Genomic DNA, 6,688 nt, shown 5'->3' with positions numbered 1-6,688 from the left:
TTAAAAAAGGCTTTTGTTAAAACCGTCGATGTTAAAATGACATTTTTTTTTTTTCTTCACCAATTTATCCCGAGATGACGCACAATATATTTCATCTTGATTGGACGAAGTTTTGTACTGGTCGAATTATGACATCATAATGGAGGCACCTATGACATTATCATGAACATATTTTATTCCCCATGGAGAGTTCTTTACAATGAGCCATGTCTCAATTTTTTCTGTGCAGTGCTTTTGGAGATGTAGAGGTGCAATGGTTTTCGGTTTTTCCAAGATGGTGGCTGAACCATGTGACCGATGACTTATTTTTTTTTTCTCATTTATTCCCAGATTAGGTACACCGTATCCCTGCGTGTGTCGTAAGAGGCGACAAAGGGTTGGCGTCAGGAAGGGCATCCGGCCATAAAAACTGCCTCATAAAGGGAACCATCACAATTACATATGGGCAGGGTACAGCCAGAAGTACCCCGTGGGGTACCGACCTCACTACCTCTCGTCAAAAATCAAGGTGGGGAACCCAATCGAAGCAAGGGTGGAAATCACTCCATTTATGACGACAAAACGTCTGATGTCCCATGTGGAAATTGGTTTCTGAGGTTTGGGACATGGAATGTTGGGACAATGACATGGAGATCAGGAGAAGTGGTGGAAGTATTGGTCAGAAGAAGAGTGGACATATGTTGTGTGCAGGAGACGAGATGGAAGGGAAGGTGTGAGAATGGTGAAGGGTAGGCAGGGACAGAAATACAAGTTTGTGTGGCAAGGCTGCTCAGAAGGCATGCATGGTGTTGGTGTCCTGTTTTCTGAGGAGTTTGTGGACAGTGTGGTGAGTGTGACTAGAGGGAGTGAAAGGCTGATGATGGTGAAAATGATGATTGGAAAGCTCTTGGTGAACGTCATCTCGGGATATGCTCCGCAGGTCGGTCGGAGCGATGAAGAGAAGGACAAGTTCTGGTGTGCAATAGAGAAGTTGATGGAAAACGTGAAAGATGAGGAAGTTGTTGTGGTAGGAGGAGACCTAAATGGACATGTTTGAAGGAGTATAGACGGTTTTGAGGGAGTTCATGGGGGTTATGGATATGGTGTGAGAAATGGAGAAGGTGAAAGGATTTTGGAGTTTGCTGAAGGAGCTGGTTTGTTGATTTGTAATACTCAGTTCCAGAAAGAGGATAATAAGCTTGTTACATACACATCAGGTGGGTCGACGACAACTGTTGACTACCTGATGGTGCGTAGGCGAGATGGGATCACCTTTGTGTCCCGGAGGTGCCCCCTGGGGGAGGAGGCTGTTTCAGAGCACCACTTGGTTGTCTGCGACATAAGGGTGAAAGGTGCGAGGAGAGCTCGGCGGGTGAAGTACCAACTGAGAATGAAGGTGTAGAGGTTGAAAGAGGTGACAGTGAGGGAGGCATTAAAAGAGAGGCTGAGAATGGTAAAGGATGATGTGGTTGAGCTTGAAAGTGGTTGGATGTCAATGAAAGATAATCTGTTGGGAGCCGTTGGTGAGGTATGTGGATGGACAAAAGGACCACCGAGGCACTCAAACATGGTGGTGGGATGATGAAGTTGGAAAAACGATTGACGAGAAGAGGAAAAAGTTCAAGGAATAGCAGAAGGCGAAGGGAACGGGGGCAGAAAAGGCAGAGCATGAAAGTTATAAGGCAGCCACGAAGGCGGCAAAGAAAGAGGTAGCAAAGGCGCAGGAGGCATGTAGGAAAATGTTCGAAGAACGCTTGGATTTGGAAGAGGGTCAGAGAGCGGTATTCAGGATTGCAAAGAAGATAGTGAAAGAGGTGCGATGTGATGGGGGTGAGTTGCTTGAAGGATGAAGTGGGACAAATCGTTGTGGACCCAGATGGAATTAAAGGAAGATGGAAGAGATTTATGGAAATGCTGTTGAATGCAGAGAATGAATGGGACGGCAACATAGAGAGTAACCCAGTTTTAGGGCCGGCAGAGAAGATAACTGAGAAGGAAGTTGAGGAAGCGATAAAAGCAATGAAGAGAAAAGTGGGAGGGCCGACGGGAGTTGTGGGAGATATGTTGAAGGCAGCTAGAAGTTGGGGTGTGAAGAGAATGAGAGATCTGTAATCTGGTGGTGAAAGAAGGCCCATTCCAGTGGATTGGGAACTGAGTACCCTCGTCCCTCTATACAAGGGGAAAGGTGACCCTCTAGAATGTGGCTCGTACCGAGCGATTAAGTTATTGGAGCATGGAATGAAGCTATTGGAAAGGGTGTTGGAGAAGAGGATAAGGAAGAAGGTGAAGATCGACGAAATGCAGTTTGGATTTATGCCAGGAAGAGGAACGACAGACGCGCTTTTTATTGTAAGGCAGTTGCAGGAGAAGTACATGAAGAGGAAGAAGTTGTTTCTTGGGTTTGTTGATCTGGAGAAAGCATTCGATAGGATTCCACGCGAAGTATGACATGGGCGTGGAGGAATGGTTGATCAGAGTAGTGATGGCAATGTATGAAAGAGTGTGCACAGCTGTAAGGACGAAGGATGGGAACAGTGGTGAGTTTGAGGTGAATGTGGGAGTGCATCAGGGGTCGGTACTAAGTCCACTACTATTTTTAGCTGTGATGGAGGTGCTGGCTCAGAACGTAAAGGAGGGTTTACCGTGGGAGTTGTATGCAGATGATCTGGTGTTGATTGCAGAAAGTATGGATGGACTGAAGGAGAAGATGAACAAGTGGAAGGAATGTATGGAGACAAAAGTTCTGAAGGTGAATATCAGAAAGACGAAGGTGAAGGCAAGTTGTAAAGCATGTGGTGAGGTGGAAAGAACTGGGAAGTGCACGTGTGCTGTGTGCAGGAAGGGTGTCGGAGTGAACTCCAATCAATGCACAATGTGCGCTGAGTGGGTTCATCAAAAATGTAGTGGTCTGAGAGGGTCATTAACCAGTGTGGCAGCTACATTCATGTGTAAGGTGTGCACAGAGGGAGCTGCAGATGGAGGAAATGTTGAGTTGGATCTTGGAGACGGTGTGAAGCTGGAAGGTGTGAAAACATTTTGCTACCGAGGAGACATGCTGAATGGAGAAGGTGGATCAGACTCTGCAACGGTTGCTGGAGTGATATGTGCATGGAAGAAGTTTCGGGAACTGAGTGGCGTGGAGGGGAGTGTCGTTGAAGCTGAAGGGAAAGGTACTCTGATATGTGCATTCAGACTCTGCAACGGTTGCTGGAGTGATATGTGCATGGAAGAAGTTTCGGGAACTGAGTGGCGTGGAGGGGAGTGTCGTTGAAGCTGAAGGGAAAGGTACGTGCTGCATGTGTGAGAAGTGTTATGATTTATGGGAGCGAGGCATTGGTAATGAACGTTGAGCAGCAACGAAGGCTGGAAAGGGTACAAATGCGAATGGTTCGGTGGATGTGCGGAGTATTGTTAAGACAGAGGAAGACGAATGATGAATTGCGAACGATGATGGGAATAGAGCCTGTGATTGCTGTGAAGAGGAACAGGTTGAGATGGTTTGGTCATGTGTTGAGGAAGGATGAAAGTGAATGGTTGAGAAGAGTGATGGAAATGAATGTAGAAGGAAGTAGAAGACGGGGAAGACCGAGAAAGACTTGGCTAAAGATGGTGGAAGAAGAAATGCGGGAAAGGGGTTAACAAGGGGAGATGCAGAAAATAGGGCAAAATGGATAAGATTGTCATGGGGACCGCAAGGCTAACTCCCGCTCTAGCAGGGAAAATGGCCTTAAAATGCCTGTTGTTGTTTATTCCCAGATGACGCTCAAGAAATTTCATCTTTATCGGATGAAGTTTTGTACTTGTCAAATTATGACGCTATAAATGAGGCACCAATGACATTAACATGCAATTTGCCACGGAGAGTTCTTTACAATGAGCCGCGTCTCAATTTTTTCTATGCAGCGCTTTGAGATAGGTGCGAAGTTTTTCGTTTTTTCCAAGTTGGGGCCGAACCACGTGACCTATGACGTCATAATTATTTAAAATTCTAGATTTCTAAAATTTTCACCATAGTCTACTTGCCAAGCCTATAGAGCCCTCTTGTGAACCCGGAAATGTTGAGTACACCAACGTTTTAAGTTAGAAATGTACAGTATGGGTCCCCAGCACTTAGAAACTGCCGGATGCTAACTTGCATATGTTGGGCAATTAGCAAAATTAGCATTAATAGCATTAACCCTATCAAACATAGGCCTGGGACACTGAAATTTCTGTTTCGCTCTATTGCTCCGTTTGAATGCTCCGTGTGAGCAAACGATTTGAAGGATCTGTATGAAATTTGGACATAATACACGTAGACAGATATGCTTTCCGTGAGTGTTCTTATAAAAATTTCCTGCGATCAAAATTTCATGTGAAAAAAGGGATGTAAAAGCCGTGGATTTTTTTTCACCCAACCATCCGTTCAGCCGTAGAAATCCATCTTCAACTGGAAGGCCTGGCCCAAGGCTATGCGAGCCTTCCGTATGGTTGTGTCTGCTCTTTTTCATGACTTCTTAGAGGAGGGAGAGAAGACTCACGAGCAGATAACGGCATTCCTGGAGAAAGCCAGAGAGCACCCCACAGGCCGGCTATGGGTGGATTGTTTCATCACCCCTACCCTAATAGCTCACAGGTTCTGGCGAGTAGAAAGAGAGGGTGATTGGATGCTGCAACAACACTGCCTTGAAGAGATGCTGCCCTATTTCTTTGCTGCCGGTCATCACCACTATGCAAGATGGATCACATGGCATCTGCGCAACATGCAGTACCTTCCTGCTACTGCCAAGGATGACCTTTACGCTGGAAGCCATGTGTGCCGCCACTCTGATGGTGCAGCTGCAGTGAGTGGAGACATGTTTGGGGAGCAGACATGCATCAAGCAAGGGAAGGGAGTAGGAGGCATGAAGGGCATCTCCACCAACCCTGAGCAGGTCGCCGTGTGGATCCAATCTTTCGGCATCTGCTCCTATCTCTCCAAGTCATTGGATGAGATTTACGACGATGCTGAAGCACTGGATAAGACAATTAAGCCCAACAGACACAAAGAAGAGGGTAAAGGACGGCGGGAATTGGACGCGGAGGACCGGGCTAAAATCCTGAGAGTGCTACAGGAAAACTCCCATCCACTCACCATAGAGACCGCGACCCTCCACCATATCATAAATGGCCAGGTGGCAGATGAAAAAGTGAATGTGCAAGATGCATTGAAGATCGGACAGGACATGAGCACACTGTTCTCTTCATCACTTCCTGAGAGATTTCATGCGCCCATCTCAAATAAGGTGGTGACAATGACATTCACCAAAAAAAGAGTGAAGGTCAATGCGAAGATCATATGTGACCTTGAGGCGTTGTTTGCTCGGCTGCTGGTGGTGGGGAGCAAGAGAAGAATGGAGCTCTCTGCCCTCTGACTACGAGCTCGGCCCGGTCCCTGCATCCATCATCGATGAGTATGGATGCCTCAGGAAGGGTAACAAGTCTGTGATCGTCCAGCGTCTTGGAATCCTTGCCCCAAATCCCCACCCACCACATGTTGTACTCGTTGATGCATCGCAGCTCATCTACCACGTGGTGTGGCCATCGTCAGGTACTGTGGCTGACCTCACAGCCAGCATGGGGCGCCGGCTTAATCGCTACATCACCGAAACATTTGTTGTCTTTGACCGGTATGAGCAAGTCTCTGCCAAAGACCACGAGAGGCAGAGAAGAGCTGGGGAGAGCTCAACAGAGTACCGACTCTCACTGACAACCCCTCTACCTAGCCGCGACAAAGTGATGAAGAACAAGACAAACAAACGGAGACTGGGTGAGCTCCTGTGCACACACAGCATAGGAGATCACATCAAGATGGTCAGCAAAGCAGACAGTATTGTCACTCATGATGGGGCTGACGTCTCCCTCATCTCATACATGTTGGATGCAGCCAGTCGCGGAGCTGAAACTGTCCGCATTCTCAGCGACGACACTGATGTTTTCGTACTCATGGTCTATTGGTGCTGGAAGGTGGGTATCACATGTAACCTGCAGATGGAGAGATGGGATGGCACTATTCTCAACATCAATTCGACAGTAGAGAATCTCGGTGAGCAGTGTCGCTCCATCCTGGCTATGCATGCTCTCTCCGGATGTGAAACTACCTCCTATCCCGCGGGGAAAGGGAAGGTGTCCGCACTCAAGGCCATGAGAGTAGTACCTGGTGACCTGCTTCACTTCATCGGAGAGGAGGGAGCTACTGATTTACAGATTATAGAGGCAGTGAGTGGTTTCTTCCTGGCTCTGTACAACGAGAGGGAGTCGGCATCTCTGAACATCACCAGATATGACATCTACCGAAAGCGCAAAACCCCCCCAGCACTGAAGACACTGCCTCCTACAGAGTGCAACGCTCTCCTCCATGGACGGCGTGCCCATCCACAGGTGCTGCTTTGGAAAGCAGCAGACTGCCCTGACCCACCAGTTGTGGACATAACAGAGTTTGGATGGAATAAGAAGGAAGGCGAGAAGGGAGAGGAAGTCATCATGCCCATCCTGGATGCAAGCCCCGTTGCTCCTCCTGCCGTGTTGGAAATGATCAGCTGTAGCTGCAAAGCTGGGTTAAAGCCCTGTTTAACAGCAAAGTGCAGCTGCGTAGCTGCAGGCCTGGCCTGTACCAGCTACTGCTTCTGCAAAGGCTCTGATAGTACATGTTGCAACACACTCACAGCAAGAAGAGCAATATGACAAGAAT

This window comes from Myxine glutinosa, chromosome 7, assembly GCF_964187855.1.
Source record: "Myxine glutinosa chromosome 7, kmMyxGlut1.1, whole genome shotgun sequence".
Lineage (NCBI taxonomy): Eukaryota > Metazoa > Chordata > Myxini > Myxiniformes > Myxinidae > Myxine > Myxine glutinosa.
This window is presented reverse-complemented; position numbering follows the sequence as displayed.